The following is an 18,837-nucleotide window of genomic DNA, read 5'->3' on the forward strand; positions in this document are numbered from 1 at the left end:
GTTTTTCTGATTTGCCTCACTCCAAGACTTGAGTTCACAATCCTCGCTAATGCTCCAGTACGTGTCTGAGTGCGGGCTCCAACATGCCATTCTCCAGATTAGCTATTGAAACAAAGCCTGGCTGCCTGTTCTAGTGCCGCAGATGGGGAAAGTCCAAAGATGAGCTGAGCCAATATTCATCCTTGAATTAGCACCAGCCGACATAGATTAGCTGGTCACTTATCTGTGTTGTCTGGGATATCTTGCTGTTTGCTAAGCTTTTCCCACATTTGCCCACAAAACAATAGCAACTGTATTTCACAAAGTACTTAGTTGGTTGCAAAGCGTTTTGGGATACCTTACAGTTGTGATCAGGTGATATATAAATGTAATAGCCTCGGGAGAAGAGAATGTTCTCCCTGTACTACACTCTCTCGAGTGGGGATAATTCCATCTGTACCCCCTTGTACTACACTTTTAGCGTGGTTACTGATTCCTACAGCACCGAACCCCTTTACTGCACTCTCAGAGGATTCTGCTGAGGGGAAACATGTCACTGAGAAATAGAAAACATGCCAGGATAGGTCCTTGGAAACCTCCAGAAGTGACAGCATGGTGGCACAGTGGTTAGCACTGCTGCGTCACAGCACCAGGGACCCAGCTTCAATTCCCAGCTTGGGTCACTGTCTGTGTGGAGTTTGCACATTCTCCCCATCTCTGCGTGGGTTTCCTCCGGGTGCTCCGGTTTTCTCCCACAGTCCAAAGATGTGCAGGTTAGGTGGATTGGCCGTGCTAAATTGTCCCTTACTGTCAGCAGGACTAGCTAGGGTAAATGCATGGGGTTCTGGGGATAGGGCCTGGTTGATACAGACTCAATGGGCCAAATGGCCTCCTTTTGCACTAGGATCATAGGATTCTATGATTCTATGAATCTATGACAGCACGGAGAAGGAAAGGGAAGCACTTGCAGGTAGTTCCTTGACTGATACTTAAGAGTAGAATCAATCAAGGTTACCTCCACGCAATGAATGAACAGAGGTTGAAAGAGGGTGGTGATGTTGAACATATAAAGGCTGCAGAGAGGTTAAGAAGGATGTGGAGCACTATACCAGCAGCTCAGTTGTGACTTTGAGTAGGGTTGTTTTAGTGCTGTGGCAAGACCAGAAAATTGATTCAAAAGGTTCAAACATAAGGGAAAATGGGCACTCATTTTGAAGGTGAGAATACAATTGAGGGTTTATTTGGAGAGGAGAGGGAGGTTGGATTTGAGTTGGTCAATTGCATTGATACAGGGATCAAGGGTGAGAGTTTTGAGGAGGGGGTGAAGATGGCAGGTTTGAAAAGGAGGGGACCACCTAAGGGGACAAAACTGTTTACAACGTCAGCAAGAATAAAGGAAGCTGGATACTAAAATAGAAAGAAAAGACAAACTTGCATTTTTATGGTGTCTTTCACAATCAAAGGACATCCCAAAGGGGTTTACAGCTAATGAAGTGCTTTTGGACTGTACTCATTGTTACAGTTCAATAGGAATCATGTTAATGGGGATGATCTTACCATCGCACCCCTCCGGCCAATAGACGGGGCCAGCCGGTGAGATTGGGCGGAAGTCGAGAAATCAGGTTCACGCCTGGTTTCTTGCCTCTCACGATCTTACCGGCTCCGGATATCCGGCGCGATCAGCTTCACACCCATTTCCGGTGTGAGGCTGAACAGGTGATTGAAATGAAATTTGATACAATTTAAATGAAATTAGCAAGCCTGGGACATTATCATCTGGGCCCACTTGTCTCTGTGGCCTCATTGGGAGAAATTCTCCCTGGCAAGAACTGGCCCCCAGTAACGGGAATCAGGCGTGATGGTCTCGCATGTAGAATTGAAGGCCATTGAGGCCCCCCGGGGAGGTCGGGGGCAAGGGGAGGTGTCCCTTGGGCAGTGCCAGCCTGGCACCCTGGCACTGCCCGCTGTGCACGGGGCAGTGTCAAGGGGGTGGGGCCTGAGGGTGTGGGGCCTACTAGGGTCAGGTTGGGGGCGGGCCAATCGGTGGTGGGGGAGGGTCCACTGTGCACTCAGCAATGCGATCAGGAGAAGGAGGGGGCAATCAGGGCTGGCCATGGGGTGGTCAGGCTGGCCATGGGGGGGGCAGTGAGGCTGGTCATGGGGGGGAGCAGTGGGGCTGGCCATGGGGGGTCAGGCTGGCCATGGGGGGGGCTGGCTATTGGTGGGGTGAGGTGGAGCTGGCTATGGGGGGAGGGGCCAGGCTGGCCATCAGGGGGGCCTGGGTTGGCGATCTGATGGGAGGGAGGCAGGGCCTGCTGCCACCTGCATTGTGATTGGTGAGGGGAGGTCGCGTGGTTGATTGGTCTGGGCGGATGGGGGGTCTTAATAGGCCATGGGCCCCTGTGGTAGCTGGGGGTGGGGGAGGGGATGCCTATTGAGGCCATGAAGGCTGGCTGACAGCAGGACTGTGGGAGGAAATCAGAGCACCTGGAGGAAGCCCATGCAAGCATGGGGAGAATGTGCAGACTCCACACAGTCACCCAGGCCAGGAATTGAATCTGGGTCCTTGGCTCTGTGAGGCAGCAGTGCTAACCACTGTGCCACTGTGCTTTATGTGGACCAGCCAGATCTAGCAATGAATGACAAAACCAATTGCCTGCCATTTCCATTCAAACCTTCGTCCATTAGACATACGGGAGTAGAGATGAGGGCTATACCAGGGGAACAGCCAAGGTGAAAGAATGGAGTCTAGGATATAAAAGATGGAGGCTCAGGTGCAGTTTCAGCATCCATTACTGTAGAAATGTCATGGTCAATAGCAGACCAAAGCCTAGACAGTTGAGATTACAGTTGAAAATGAGAATTGGGAGGCAATGGATAGGTTGAGTGATGTAGAACAGTAGAGTTGGGTGTTATCAGTATACATATCAAAGCTGACTCCATGTTTTTGTATAATGGTGCCTCCATTCAAAAGGGAATTCATACAAAGCAATTTAAATCATAAATGCCTATCCAATCTGCACCAACTCTCTGACAGAGCTCAAAATTTGAGTTAGCCTAAAATTTGCTATTTGATTGCATACTGGGTGGAGTAACTCAAACACTAATGTGTAAAATGTTTGCTTTGTTTAAATGACGTGGCGCATATGAGGTTTTTGTGGTACAGTTAAAAACATTTAGCACTTGGTATTTTTTGATTATCATTGATCCTTATTGTGCAATGATGCTTTTTGTTATTTTGATTCTTCCACTTATAGTGAATGAACTACAGATGACTGTAAGATGTACAACTTTACTTCCCTTTCCCGAATGTTCATATTGCTAATCTGGGACTTTAAACTGATGCAGTTGTTTCTGTCCTCAGATTGAATCGTATTGTAAAGAGGTAGCCAAGAAAATCCCAATATGGGATCAAATTATGCACCGGCATGTGGAACTAATGGGATGAACTATGGCAATGAGTGCTGTGTTAGAGTTTGGTAAAATAACATCTTTTATGTTCTTTGAAAAACAGAATCCTGAGAGAATATTTTATACAGCTGGACACTTAGCCCAGGGCTGGAGGTCAGAAGTTTGAGAATGGCTCAAACAATATCTGGGCAAATATTACTCTTGGACAGTAGGTACAAAGATAATGGAAAAGAAAATGGGATGGAGGGTAGCAATAGGCTCCCTCTATCGAAGCACAATCACCCATTTGGCTCTGTTACCCAAGACGTATATTTCAGCCCAAAAATGGCACATTCAGCAAGGCTGTACTCATCAGGCAAGAGCTTGGGCCAGAGGACAGGTACGACAGTGTTACTATTCTAGCCCTTACTCATGCTGCCCTCCAGTGAGGCAAACATGATGAATTTGCCCTTCTTGTCCCCATCCTCTGCCCCGTGTTTGTATCTGGTGAGGCGAACACAATAGTAAAAAATAGACAATGCCGGAGACACTCAGCAGGTCAGACGGCATCTGTGTGGAAAGAAAACTAGGTTAAAATTTCAGGCTGCTGATCCTTTGTTAAGTCTACATTCCCCTCTCCACAGATACTACTTGATCTGCTGGGCTTTTCCAGCATTTTCTAAACTTATTACAGGTTCCCGGTTTCAGCAGCATTTATCTTTTAATCTCTCAAAAAACAAAGCACATTTTCAAAATGATTTTATTTTATTTCCCCTTATCATTTTTCACTCAATGACTTGTACCTTTCAAGGGCTTCTACTGAACAGTGATTGTTCTTGTTAAACCTACTTATAGAAAGAGATAAACATGACAAAGACTGGGGTAATTGGTTGAATTTTGAGGGGATGATCAGATAACTTGGGAAAATAAACTGATGAACAACTGTGTCACTGTGGTTAGCGCTGCTGCCTCACAGCGCCAGGGACCCGGGTTCAATTCCCAGCTAGGGTCACTGTCTGTGTGGAGTCTGTACGTTATCTCCATGTCTGCATGAGCTTCCTCCCACAGTCCGAAAGACGTGCTGGTTAGGTGCATTGACCATGCTAACTTCTTCCCCAGTTTACCTGCACAGGTGTCGGAGTGTGGCGACTAGGGGATTTTCACAGTAAATTCATTGCAGTGTTAATGTAAGCCTACTTGTGACACTAATAAATAAACTTTGAGTTATGTGTGTGTTGATGCAGCCTGGAAGTGAATGCAGCATTGTGCAAAAAAACCCTACACGCTGGAGTAGAGAACATCTTCATCGTACATAAGTACATTATCGGTTAGATTTTTGCTCAGCAGGTGGTTGACCTATAGCAGCCATCACCACTCGTCATTTTCATCTCTATATACGTCAAGTCATTCTGTAATTACCCTTGAACTTCTCATCAAAATCTTCAAGATAGTGGTTCATGTTATATAGGTCACTAGAAAGAAGGACAGATGAAGACCTTGTCCCTTTGGTCTTATCTCCTTTAGCGATGCCAGAAATTCCATTTGTTGCATTGTCAACATTAATTGTAACTAGCTTCTCTCTTTCTGTGCTAATACATTTATCTTGCTTCCACAGACAGGATACTAGGCTGCCTCCATAGTGCTTAACATTCCTTAAGTGATAACTGTATGAAATCTTGTCGTGTTGGAAACGATAATCTTTGGAGTAGATTGGCTGATTAGATCACGGTGGAATGGTGACAATGTAACAACCAAGCAGCCACATACTCTGTCATGTATATTGTTGTACCTGTTAATTCTCAGATACTTTCGACCAGTTTGCTTACTCTAAGGTTTTACCCCGGTGCCCTTATTTGCAAGATGGACAAAGGACAAACACAAGTAAAGGTTCAACAAGTTTATTAATAATAACACTATTAACCCTTAAATTACCCACATAGGTGGGTACCCACATGGGCGGCACGGTAGCACAGTGGTTAGCACTGCTGCTTCACAGCTCTAGGGACCTGGGTTCGCATCCCGGCTCGGGTCACTGTCTGTGTGGAGTTTGCACATTCTCCCTGTGTCTGCGTGGGTTTCCTCCGGGTGCTCCGGTTTCCTCCCTCAGTCCAAAGATGTGCGGGCTAGGTTGATTGGCCATTCTAAATTGCCCCTTAGTGTCCCAGGATGCATAGGTTAGAGGGGTTAGTGGGTAAATATGTAGGGATATGTGGATAGGGCCTGGGTGAGATTGTGGTTGGTGCAGACTCGATGGGCCGAATGGCCTCTTTCTGTACTGTAGGATTCTATGATTCTATAAAACAGGAGGATACCCCAGATTCAAGTATACTACCCGTAAAGATGGTTTGGTTAAACTACAGGCCCGATTCTCTGAGTCCCTCTGGTGCGTCGTCACGAAGGTGAGTCTCGATGGCAGCTTCTTCCTTCCTTCCTTCTCTGGTCAGTCTTCCGAATGGTCAAGGCCGCCTCCCTCGTCGAGTCTTCGCTCCTGGTCTGTCTGAAAATGTGTTCCTTTATCCCCCTGCCTGCCTGCCTTTCCAGAAACTTCTCTGGCTTCCGCCCAATGAGGTCCCAGGAGGGGGTTCCAATACCCAGTGGGTTTCTTGATGTCTGCCTGACAGGACACCAGGGTCCACCCCCCAGGTGTCCCATCTCCATGCTGTTGCTTACGTATAACTTGTTATCAGATAAGGTATCTACAGGAACTGTCGGTGACAGAAAGTCTATCCCGATCTGGGCTTCTAACAATGGGCCGGTGCATTTCAATGAGGTGCCATGATCTCCTGCTAAGTATCAGTAGATTGTAACGACCTTTGATGGGTGGTTGATGGGTCAGGCCCAGACATGTTTGTGTATTTGTACAATTGGCCTGCCTGAGGTTTGACTGTGTTTGATTTTAATATGCCCAATTCTTTAATTTAGGATATCCAATTTTATCAGTCTTAAAACTAGGCTCTGTTTATATCACCACAATGTCTTTAATTTCAGATCACCTTTTGCCTTTCAGGGATACAAGGGTGAAAATCATGACTTAAAAGTTTGGGAAATGTTGAATTCATCTTCATGGAGACTAACAAAGGACCCCAGCTAAATATCACTACGATCAATCAAACTGACATGATCATCTGATCAGTGCCAGTAACAGGCATTTACTCTTGAACATAATATTAATGACAATACTCGACTGTTGCTGCTGTTAACAATGAAGTTGTTCAGTTAAAAATAATTTGCAAATTTGATAAGTTCTATGAAAATTCCTTTGATCTTCAGTTAAAAGAAGTTTTGCAAAATTTTTAAATATATATACATGCTTGGGCCATTCATTGTTTAATAGCTTTTCTGCTTGAAATGGTAGTCTCTGCGTATGTACTGATTGCTTTTTTTTCAAATTAAAACATCCAGAAAAGTTGCTTCAAACGTGTCTATGATTCTTCAAGAAGAAAAGGAGCAGATTTGCTTCTTTTGCACTATTTACATTGTGTCTTATCGCATCTTCCAGGAAGTTCTGAAACATTTCTTATACAATGAGCCACAGTGTTTGTTATTTCGTCAAAGATAACAACCCACTTGTGCACAGCAATCACAAATGAGCTGGAAAACCAGTCAATCTGTTCTTGATGAGATGTTGGCCAGGGAACTGGGAGAACTTTGAGTTTGACTTTAAATAGCACCGGGAGTTCCTTAACATCTGCCTGAACTACCCTGAAAGACAAGGCCTTCCACACTGCAGCACTCCCTTGATGCTGCACAAAAGTCTGGATTGTGTTCCGTGACTATATGAGTTAATAAAGATGGGAATGTAAACAGCTCCATAGCAGAGACAAAGCATTCAAAGCTGCAATGCTGGCAGAACAACAGCAAGGTGACAATTCATGACCTTCCATGGAGGTTGTGGCAAAGCAGTTAAGCTTGAAAAAAACAACAAGTTTGAAAGAATATTTCATTAAAAAATGTACTTCCTGAGAGTCAGGAGACAATCTTCCTGGTTAATGATGAGCCTTCTGCATAGATTATCAAGAGGTTGGTCTGACAAGCCCATTGCATTAAGTTTCTGGTTTCTGGACTGGTAAAGTGACTCTCTCTGGGAGGGTGAGGAGTCTTGCTGAAAGGTAAGGTCTTGTTGGAGTACGACTAAAACTCTCCAGCTAGGGGTGCTTAATTCTACACAGACAAAGGCCTTTATCAATCCCAATAAACCTCCTTGGGTAAAGGAGGGGAAGACCATGCCCTCAATTGGCCCAAAGGCGGGCTGGCTGCCCATCACCTCCCCCGTTGTGTGCTTAATTGCAGATGAGCTGGGATGAATAGATGGGCAGCAGGTAAGGTGCCCACTGGATATATGTGCCCATCAGTAGGGGGTAGTAAAATCCAGCCTTTTAACTCCATTTTCCTCTTCACTTACTGAATGTTCTTCATTTCACATTTCCAGCAATTGTGGCAATTGTACATATCTGCTTGTACATGGAATCTGAGCAGCACAATAATCCCTCCCTTCCCCAAGCAAGGTCAGAATGGGAATTTCCCAGGTGAACATTGAACAATCAATATCTACACTGTGGCAGAAGGATAAAGCTATGAAATGATGACACAGTGAGGCAGAGTGAGTCTCATGCTTTAGGAATGGGTCACTCTTGTTAGTTTAAACATGTGACTTACTCTGAATATCACTGATTAGACATTGCTTCGTGAATTGAGCAGGGCAGCCCTCTTAGCTGATGTCCACCATTGCCCCAAATCCTTTCTCATTCCATGGCATGAACATGAGCTAATTTCCTGTGGACCAATTAACCAGATACAGGTCACCATCCTTTTATCGTGACCTCAAGGCTAATGTTGAACTGTTTCACTCAAACCTTCTGAACCTGCCTTACCTTCCCCTTCAAAGGTTGTTGTCTGCTTTCAGCATTGCTAACCACATGGTGCGGTGAGGTTTCAAAGTGGGCAATACATCAGCAACATTGCTTTTGTTGCATTTACTATTACACACACACAGGAAGGCCATGGAGAAGATGGCTGGAATGAGACGAAGCAAGATTGGGTGAATAGTTGAATTTTTGTGGCAGATGAGTTGCTGTGGCAGTGAGCAGGCATGGCAAAGTGTATTTCTGGTGGACCCTTTGAAATATGCTCACCAACTCCCATTGGGGGCTTGAACTCCTGGCTGAGAACCCCGCTCCCTGCTGAAGACCATTTCAAAAATGGGCAAAACACAAAAGGTGGCATTGATGTAAGAATGGTCCTTGATGCCATAACAAAATCCCAATTACTGCTGGTAAGGTGGCGGGGAGGGTGGAGGCTAATCCTCCCCAAGAGGCATCAACACCCCGATGGCATCCCCGATTCTCCCCTCCACACTCACCTGGCCAGCCCCAATTGCCCCTCTCGATGGCCAGCCTGACTCCGCCCCCATGGCTAGCCCCAATCGCCCACCTCCCTCTCCCACTGATTGCTGCTGCAGAGTGCACAGCGGATCACCCCCCCCCCCCAACACCACTGATCAGCCGACTCCCAATCTGGCCCCACCCCAGAAGGTCCCGCCCCAGAAGGCATCACCTCCTTGGCTGGGTTGCCAGTGGGCAGTGACAGGGTACCAGTCTGGCACTGCCCAAGGGACACCTCCCCTGCCCCTGACCTCCCGGAGGGGCCTCTATGGCCTCTGTCCCCCACCAGCAAGGTGATCACGCCTGGTCCCTGTTGATGTGGAGCAGCTGGTGGGATCCTCTCCGAGCAGAGGCAGAAACATTAGCGAAACCAGATGATACCGTCCTGGGTTTGCTAATGAGATGGAAATTTCAATATTCTAATCAGCCTTGCGCTGTTCCCCCACACGAGGCTGATGATGCCATAAAAAATGACTTGGGAAAGTCGTGACTGGCTCCTGCTTCAACCCTCCCGTTGACGTCTCCCGGCCCGATGTGCAGCAGGCCAGGAAAATTGTGCCATTTGCCTCACCGCATCCCCTCCGAAGCTGAAAGAAGCAATGAGCAACATCCTCGGACATCAGCTTTGGGTGAAGCGCTGAACCCTGCCCATCGCCCTTACCTTTAAATACCAGAGGTCAGGAGTCTCAGCAAGTGATGTACCACATGATTACCTTTGTTTGGATCAAAGCAGCCCGTTCCCTGTTCCCATTAACTCACAGATGGATACACTATGTTGCTGCCATTATTTTACCTTAGATTGACAGTATAAAATAACACATTGTCCAAAGCACAATATGGAAATATTTCAATAATATAGCTCTCAGTTTAGGTGGAGGTTGCTTCATTCTAGAAAGGGAAATCACTGATAATCTTTTTTCTATGTAGCTTACACTGAATTACGCCCCTTAACTTAACAATTGGCCTGATTGAGTCAATCTCCTTCTGTTTTGTCGTATGATAGTGATTTAGACACGGTTTTAGGGATTGTCTATTCTGCCAAAGTATGCTACACCAATCTGTAGATTCTGAAAATCATTACGCTTTAATTACAGTAACTATTCACACATTTGGATTTCTACACGAGGTTGGAGCCTCTCCTCCTTCCAGATCGCTTACTTCTCAGTCATATGATCTTTCTTTTGATATGATTTGATTTATTCTTGTCACATGTATTGTTATACAGTGAAAAGTATTGTTTCTTGCGCACTATACAGACAAAACACACCGTTCATAGAGAAGGAAAGGAGAGCGTGCAGAATGTAGTGTTACAGTCATAGCTAGGGTGTGGAGAAAGATCACCTTAATACGAGGAAGGTCCATTCAAAAGTCTGAAGAAGCTGTTCTTGAGTCGGTTGGATCTGACATCATTATCACATCAGCATCATGGATGTTTTGGATGTTGATCCTTCACGCTACACCTTCTCCCTGAGATGTAGGCATTGACCTCTGGAGTGCTGAGGCATTGAACCCCTCAGTGGATGGGTTATCTTTCTCACTTAGATCCTTAGTTTTTAATTGAATCTCTCGCAGGAGCTCTAGGACTAGGTCGAGACCTTAACCCTTCCATTTAAGCAAGGAGGAAGCGAGCAGTTCAGGGACCGTAGTCTTGTTGGTTTAATATCAGTAGTCGGCAAAATGCTCAAATCAATTAGAGACGTGGTAACAGGGGGCTTAGAAAATCATATGATGAAGCAGAGTCAACACAGCTTTATGGAAAGGAATTGTGGTTGACAGGGCTATTCAGAGTTTTTGAGGATGTAACTAATAAGATGGTAACTGATAAGTGGGACCCGATTGATGTGATGTATTGAATTATCAAAAAGTACACAAGAACTTGCTACTCACAATTAGGACTCATGTGACTGGAGATAATCTATTATCATAGATTGAGGATTGATATCTGTTCTTTTTTTGTTTAATAAATACTTTATTTTATTGAAAGTTCACCAGCAGCCCTGTGGCTCTGGTTCATCCACGTTGCTAAACAAAATGTAAGGGGCGATCTTACCAAAAAGATTTAAAGTGCCAAACAAGTGTGAAAACGGGAGAGAATCGTGCTGATTCTTTGGGCGAGTTAAAAATCCAATCTTACCACACTCTGAGGAAAAGATGAAGCAAGATCTGTTTCCCACCAGCAGGGGAGAGGGCAGGGTCTAAGCTCACAGAAACCCAGCTGATTACAGCAGAGAGCGCCATTGCACATGTGCAGATCTCTCTGTACCGTGCAGCAGCACAAAACAGAGAGATCTGTCACTGTCTCCCCTCAGCAATCATTGGCCTCCACAGTGGATCACTCCCCCCATGCACGGCGCACGGTTCGGCAGATCGCCGGTTGCAGAGTGTGCAGCGTTTCCCCCCCCCCGATGCCAGTTGCAGAGTGCACTGCATTCCCTCCCACCCGACCCCGCTTGCAGAGTGCGCAGCATCCCTGCACCCACTTTTCCTTAGGCCCCACCCCCTCAGGCCCCACTCCCCCATTGGCACTCCCCTGGTGCCTGGTGGGCACTGCAGGTACCAGGCTGGCACTGCCCAAAGAGCACGCCCTGCCCCTGACCTCCTGGGGGAGCCTTCATGACAGGTCCCCATTGATGGGGACCATACGTAATCCTCGGAAGTGAATCTGGACAATTATATCCCAGGTCCACTTGTAATATTTAAGTTCCATTTTACATTGAATTTAAATATTATAATCAGCCTCACCTCCTTTTCAGGCATGAGGCTGATCTCGCAGGTATCCGGTACTGGTCAGGTCACAAAAGGTGAGAAATGGGGCGCAGACCCAATTTCTCGGCTCTCCGGTGATCTTACCAGCTCGTCCCATCCATCGACCGATGGGGTGAGAAGATAGGATTGCCCCCGAGGATCTGTCAACCAAGCTCTGGTACCGCTCCGGGACCTGACTGGATCCAGCCTTAACATCCACTAGGATCATAACACTTAAGAGAAATATATCGAACCACCTGAGGGTGTAGAGAGAAATCAGTAGGGAGATTTGTGAAGCTTTACCTGAGAGCCATTAGACACTGGGAGATACCAATAGACTAATTTGGGAGACCAATGGTCCAATGGAGCAACAGGCTAATTTTGTCTACATATTTAAAAATAAACATAGACAAATACAGCCCAATCTACCTGCTGGACTCTACAAGGATTTGTGTGTTTCACCAACACCAGGAAAATGATTATTCAGCTTTATAAGTTTCCTTTTGTTTCACTGACTTTATTGTTTAATGCTTTCATTAGTTCTGCTCCTTTAAAGAAACAGGGGCAGATTTAAATGGGGTTTTGTTGATGATACTAGGACAATCAATGTATCCTTGCGAATTGTGAGTTTCATTTTGATCCTATGGTCCTTCAATGGGTAAAGTGGGAAATTACTAACCAGTCAATAAGATTTTTAGACAGTAGACATTAAGGTACTGACAGGGCTAGCAGCAAAGAGTTAAATGATTCATAAAGCAAGACTATAAGCCAACAAGAGAATAGTTTACACACATATGAAATGCAGTAAAGAGATTTAAACAAGTGACTATTATTTAAAACATATATACAGATATTTTGAATGCATTTTAAGTATTATATGAATTATAAACAAAGTTAGTCAAGGCAAGTTACTGCAAGGCATGATGATTTAGGTGAAGGGCTTATTAGCGTCTTTGAAAAACCTTAGAGTAAGCAGACTGATATCAGATAGGGTCTTAAACAAGGACAGAAAGTGAAACATTTATGAATTGGCTTTTCATTGTTCAGATCAGCTGGTAATGCACCCAGACGCGGGAATGTAGGATTGGAAAATCGCTGTTGTAACCCCACTGTTCAAGAAGGGAACAAGAAAAAAGATGGAAAATTATAGGCCAATTAGCCTAACCTCAGTTGTTGGCAAAATTCTAGAATCCATCGTTAAGGATGAGATTTCTAAATTCTTGGAAGTGCAGGGTCGGATTAAGACAAGTCAGCATGGATTTAGTAAGGGGAGGTCGTGCCTGACAAACCTGTTAGAGTTCTTTGAAGAGATAACAAATAGGTTAGACCAAGGAGAGCCAATGGATGTTATCTATCTTGACTTCCAAAAGGCCTTTGACAAGGTGCCTCACGGGAGACTGCTGAGTAAAATAAGGGCCCATGGTATTCGAGGCAAGGTACTAACATGGATTGACGATTGGCTGTCAGACAGAAGGCAGAGAGTTGGGATAAAAGGTTCTTTCTCAGAATGGCAACCGGTGACAAGTGGTGTCCCGCAGGGTTCAGTGTTGGGGCCACAGCTGTTCTCTTTATATATTAACGATCTAGATGACGGGACTGGGAGCATTCTGGCCAAGTTTGCCGATGATACAAAGATAGGTGGAGGGGCAGGTAGTATTGAGGAGGTGGGGAGGCTGCAGAAAGATTTAGACAGTTTAGGAGAGTGGTCCAAGAAGTGGCTGATGAAATTCAACGTGGGCAAGTGCGAGGTCGTACACTTTGGAAAAAAGAATAGAGGCATGGACTATTTTCTAAACGGTGACAAAATTCATAATGCTAAAGTGCAAAGGGACTTGGGAGTCCTAGTCCAGGATTCTCTAAAGGTAAACTTGCAGGTTGAGTCCGTAATTAAGAAAGCAAATGTAATGTTGTCATTTATCTCAAGAGGCTTGGAATACAAAAGCAGGGATGTACTTCTGAGGCTTTATAAAGCACTGGTTAGGCCCCATTTGGAGTACTGTGAGCAATTTTGGGCCCCACACCTCAGGAAGGACATACTGGCACTGGAGCGGGTCCAGCGGACATTCACACGGATGATCCCAGGAATGGTAGGCCTGACATACGATGAACGTCTGAGGATCGTGGGATTATATTCATTGGAGTTTAGGAGGTTGAGGGGAGATCTGATAGAAACTTACAAGATAATGAACGGCTTAGATAGGATGGACGTAGGGAAGTTGTTTCCATTAACAGGGGAGACTAGGACGCGGGGGCACAGCCTTAGAATAAAAGGGAGTCACTTTAGAACAGAGATGAGGAGAAATTTCTTCAGCCAGAGAGTGGTGGGTCTGTGGAATTCATTGCCACAGAGGGCTGTGGAGGCCGAGACGTTGAGCGTCTTCAAGACAGAAATGGATAAATTCTTGATTTCTCGAGGAATTAAGGGCTATGGGGAGAGAGCGGGTAAATGGAGTTGAAATCAACCATGATTGAATGGTGGAGTGGACTCGATGGGCCGAATGGCCTTACTTCCGCTCCTATGTCTTATGGTCTCTTATGGTCTAATGCATGGCTGTCTAATTTAACAGTGACCTAAAAATGAACCCATGAGAACATTCACTCTGACCTTTCCAGAAGGCATTCAAGGTAACTTAGCAATGGAAAGTTAGTCCTAGCCAGAATAGGTGGTAGCGTCTGGATTTAATGGACAAATAGAATACCATAATGCATGGTGGACAGCATGGTGGCACATTGGTTAACACTGCTGCCTCACAGTGCCAGGGACCTGGGTTTGATTCCTGGCTTGGGTCACTGTCTGTGTGGAGTTTACACATTCTCCCCGTGTCTGCGTGGGTTTCCTCCAGGTGCTCCGGCTTCCTCCCACAATCCAAAGATTGAACATAGAACATAGAAAAAATACAGCACAAACAGGCCCTTCGCCCCACAAGTTGCGCCGGTCATGCCTCTACCTACCTAGGCTTATATATAGGCTTACCTATAACCCTCAATCCTATTAAGTCCCATGTACTCATCCAGAAGTCTCTGAAAAGACCCTATCGAGTTTGCCTCCACCGTCACTGATGGCAGCAGATTCCACTCACCCACCACCCTCTGAGTGAAAAACTTACCCCTGACATCTCCTCTGTACCTACTCCCCAGTACCTTAAACCTGTGTCCTCTCGTAGCAGCCATTTCAGCCCTGGGAAAAAGCCTCCGAGAATCCACCCGATCTATACCTCTCAACATCTTGTACACCTCTATCAGGTCACCTCTCATCCTTTGTCTCTCCAAGGAGAAAAGACCGAGCTCCCTCAACCTATCCTCATAAGGCATGCCAACCAATCCAGGCAACATCCTTGTAAATCTTTTCTGCACCCTTTCAATCATTTCCACATCCCTCCTGTAATGAGGCGACCAGAACAGTACTCCAAGTGGGGTCTGACGAGGGTCTTATAAAGCTGCATCATTATCTCCTGACTCCTAAACTCAATCCCTCGATTGATGAAGGCCAGCACACCATACGTCTTCTTAACCACCTCCTCTACCTGCGAGGCCGATTTAAGAGTCCTATGGACCCAGACCCCAAGGTCCTTCTGATTCTCTACACTGCTAAGAGTCTTACCCTTGATATTATACTCCTTCATCCCATTTGACCTGCCAAAATGGACCACTGCACATTTATCCGGGGGTTGAAGTCCATCTGCCACTTCTCCACCCAGTCTTGCATCCTATCTATGTCACGCTGCAGCTTCTGACATCCCTCCAACCTATCCACAACACCACCAACCTTCGTGGCATCGGCTAACTTACCAACCCATCCCTCCACTTCCTCATCCAGGTCATTTATGAAAATGACAAACAGCAAGGGTCCCAGAACAGATCCCTGGGGCACTCCACTGGTGACCGACCTCCATTCAGAAAAAGACCCATCTACAACCACTCTCTGCCTTCTGCAGGCAAGCCAGTTCTGGATGTGCGGGTTAGGTTGATTGGCCATGCTAAATTGCCTCTTAGTGTCCTGGGATGTGTAGGTTAGAGGGATTCGCGGGGTAAATACATGGGGTTACGGGGATAGGACATGGGTGGGATTGTTGTCGGTGAAGACTTGATGGACCAAATGGCCTCTTTCTGCACTGTAGGAATTCTATGATTCTATGGATGGTAAATGCCGATTGACTGGAGTACATGACAATTATTATTATTGATTTGTATATGATGAAGATGATTTGATTTTAAACTAATCTAAGGCAGGAATAATTGATAAGAAAAACTATAATTGATCTGTTTTTGATTGTATATATCAGATTCATCAGAGAGCCTCTGTTGCTCTATTTCAGAGCTACTTAACCCTTTTGGTGATCTCCAAGCATCAGCTTGTTGTGTTTTTGGTTTGAATAAATGTTACGTCTTTATACAGAGGTATCTGCCTTGTGAGCTTTGTATTGTCTATAGTTATGACAGTACTGACCATCTCGATTTACCCCACAACAATAGGTTACTGTTTAAACAGGGAATTCCAATAAGCAATGTTGAGATTGTAATTTCGTCAAAGAACTGACTTATTGGTGACTAAACCAAAATTCTTTAAAGACAGTTTGTAAATGGTTTGTTGTTTCTCAATTTTAAAATGGATTAATTAATTAATTGCACACAAAAGGCTGAATGATTCTTAAAGAACAAAGTCAATCTGAATCGCAGAAATCCTGGTTTGATGAAAGCCTTCATTTGCCTTTATTGTTACTCCCGCATTCTCCGTTCTGTTGGATCCGGATATTCATCCCGGTTTGCCTGGAATAGCAGCAGAGCATCAGCAAAATCACAGTCTAGAATGGAGGGAGTTATTGCCAGTGTACAATGTTGTTGAATCTACCTGTAGTACAGCCTTGCTGCTAGGTTGTAGGACACTCCTGCAGCTCTCACTTATTTTACTGTGCTCTAATGGCCACCAAACGCAGTGGGGGTTATTTTAACCTTTATTACTGGGACAGATAAAGGGTTGTATGTACAGGATGCTACTTTACATCCTGCCCAATTTCCTTCATTTTTCATGCCATCCTATGTTGGTGGTGCGAGGTGAGGTACATTGTGAGGAGGCTCGTGTCAAGCAGAAACATCAGCATTGACCTGTAGACATGAAGGGCCTTTTCTGTGCTGTAGGTAATGTGTAAAACTGTGTATACAGCCAGGTGTAAAGAATCACTGAAGGAAGGGATCCATCACCACAACCTTCTCCGGGCAAGATGGAACGGACAATAAATGTAGCCCCGCCCACATCCCAAGAACAGTTTTTTAATGAGGTGTTTGGGGGAACTTGTATATTATTTGGTTGTTGAGTTTGCTGACATAACAGCAAGGACAACACATCTAAAATAACCCATTGGTTATGAAAAACCTTCATTAGCTGGGCCTGGGTAGCTGTCAGTAAAGCATCAGATTTTTAACCTGAGGGTCCAGGGTTCAATTCCCGTCTGGGTGATGCTTCTGGCTCCCCAGGGAACTGCAGGGAAATGTAATGAATGCACAGAAATATAAGTAGGAGTAGGCCATTCGTCCCTTTTAACCTCCTCACCCATTCATTATGATCATGGCGAATCATCCAATTCAATAGCATATTCCAGCATTCCCTGCCCGCACACCCCCCCCCCCCCCCCCCCCGCCCATATCCCTTGATCACCTTTGTCCAAGAGATATATCTAACTCCTTCCTGAAAGCATACAGGTTTTGGCTTCAACTGCTCTGGGGAGGCATGGTGACACAGTGGTTAGCACTGCTGCCTCACAGTGCCAGGGACACAGGCTCGATTCTGGCCTTGGGTGACTGTGTGGAGTTTGCACATTCTCCCCGTGTCTGTGTGTGTTTTCCTCCGGGTATTCCAGTTTCCTCGCACACTCCAAAGATGTGCAGGTAGGTGGATTGGCCATGCAAAATTGTTCCTCGGTGGTAGGGGGATTAGCAGGGTGAATACGGGGGGTTGAGTTTGGGCGATAGAGCCTGGGTAGGATTGTGGTTGGTGCGGACACAATGGGCCAAATAGAACATAGAACATAGAACAGTACAGCACAGAACAGGCCCTTCGGCCCACGATGTTGTGCCGAGCTTTATCTGAAACCAAGATCAAGCTATCCCACTCCCTATCATCCTGGTGTGCTCCATGTGCCTATCCAATAACCGCTTAAATGTTCCTAAAGTGTCTGACTCCACTATCACTGCAGGCAGTCCATTCCACACCCCAACCACTCTCTGCGTAAAGAACCTACCTCTGATATCCTTCCTGTATCTCCCACCACGAACCCTATAGTTATGCCCCCTTGTAATAGCTCCACCCACCCGAGGAAATAGTCTTTGAACGTTCACTCTATCTATCCCCTTCATCATTTTATAAACCTCTATTAAGTATCCCCTCAGCCTCCTCCGCTCCAGAGAGAACAGCCCTATCTCCCTCAACCTTTCCTCATAAGACTTACCCTCCAAACCAGGCAGCATCCTGGTAAATCTCCTCTGCACTCTTTCCAGCGCTTCCACATCCTTCTTATAGTGAGGTGACCAGAACTGCACACAATATTCCAAATGTGGTCTCACCAAGGTCCTGTACAGTTGCAGCATAACCCCACGGCTCTTAAGCTCCAACCCCCTGTTAATAAAAGCTAACACACTATAGGCCTTCTTCACAGCTCTATCCACTTGAGTGGCAACCTTTTGAGATCTGTGGATATGGACCCCAAGATCTCTCTGTTCCTCCACAGTCTTCAGAACCCTACCTTTGACCCTGTAATCCACATTTAAATTAGTCCTACCAAAATGAATCACCTCACATTTATCAGGGTTAAACTCCATTTGCCATTTTTCAGCCCAGCTTTGCATCCTATCTATGTCTCTTTGCAGCCTACAACAGCCCTCCACCTCATCCACTACTCCACCAATCTTGGTGTCATCAGCAAATTTACTGATCCACCCTTCAGCCCCCTCCTCTAAGTCATTAATAAAAATGGCCTCCTTTTACACTATAGGGATTTTATGATTATGTTAAAGTTAGAAGTGCTATGCAAATAAAAATTCCTAATTTTCCTCAACAAAGGACTACTTTACATTAAAGTAGCTTCTTTTCCCCACTAGCTGCTGACCACTCAGCTCCCATTCTGCCCCCCATGCTAGATGTAAATAATTCCCTCTCCTCGATACTGTCAACATAAATAAAAATATTCTTGGCTCCTCTGCCCCTGTAAAATAGAATCCCCAATGGCTTTTCCTTTCCAATTCCCTTGTATATGTTGTCACCTCTTACATCTGTCCCAGCTTTCCCGTAGCTCCATATTTGGATATTTGAAATCAGGTTTCCACCTCTGGCACTGGTCGTTATCAAAAT

General features: G+C 45.5%; 1 protein-coding gene across 2 annotated transcripts in view; it reads right to left on the reverse strand.

The window, feature by feature from the left end:
• LOC144494816 (serine protease inhibitor Kazal-type 1-like) overlaps window positions 1–18,837 on the reverse strand; it is a 433,046-nt gene that overhangs the window by 389,500 nt on the left and 24,709 nt on the right. The window contains exon 3 of one of the 2 annotated variants that reach the window (XR_013498153.1): window positions 14,796–16,262. The exons of the other annotated variant lie outside the window; for it this stretch is intronic. The gene's annotated coding sequence lies outside the window, so the exon portion shown is untranslated. Of the gene's footprint in view, window positions 1–14,795; window positions 16,263–18,837 lie in introns of those variants that run through there. 2 annotated transcript variants of the gene reach the window in all.

This window comes from Mustelus asterias, chromosome 6, assembly GCF_964213995.1.
Source record: "Mustelus asterias chromosome 6, sMusAst1.hap1.1, whole genome shotgun sequence".
Classification (NCBI taxonomy): Eukaryota; Metazoa; Chordata; class Chondrichthyes; order Carcharhiniformes; family Triakidae; genus Mustelus; species Mustelus asterias.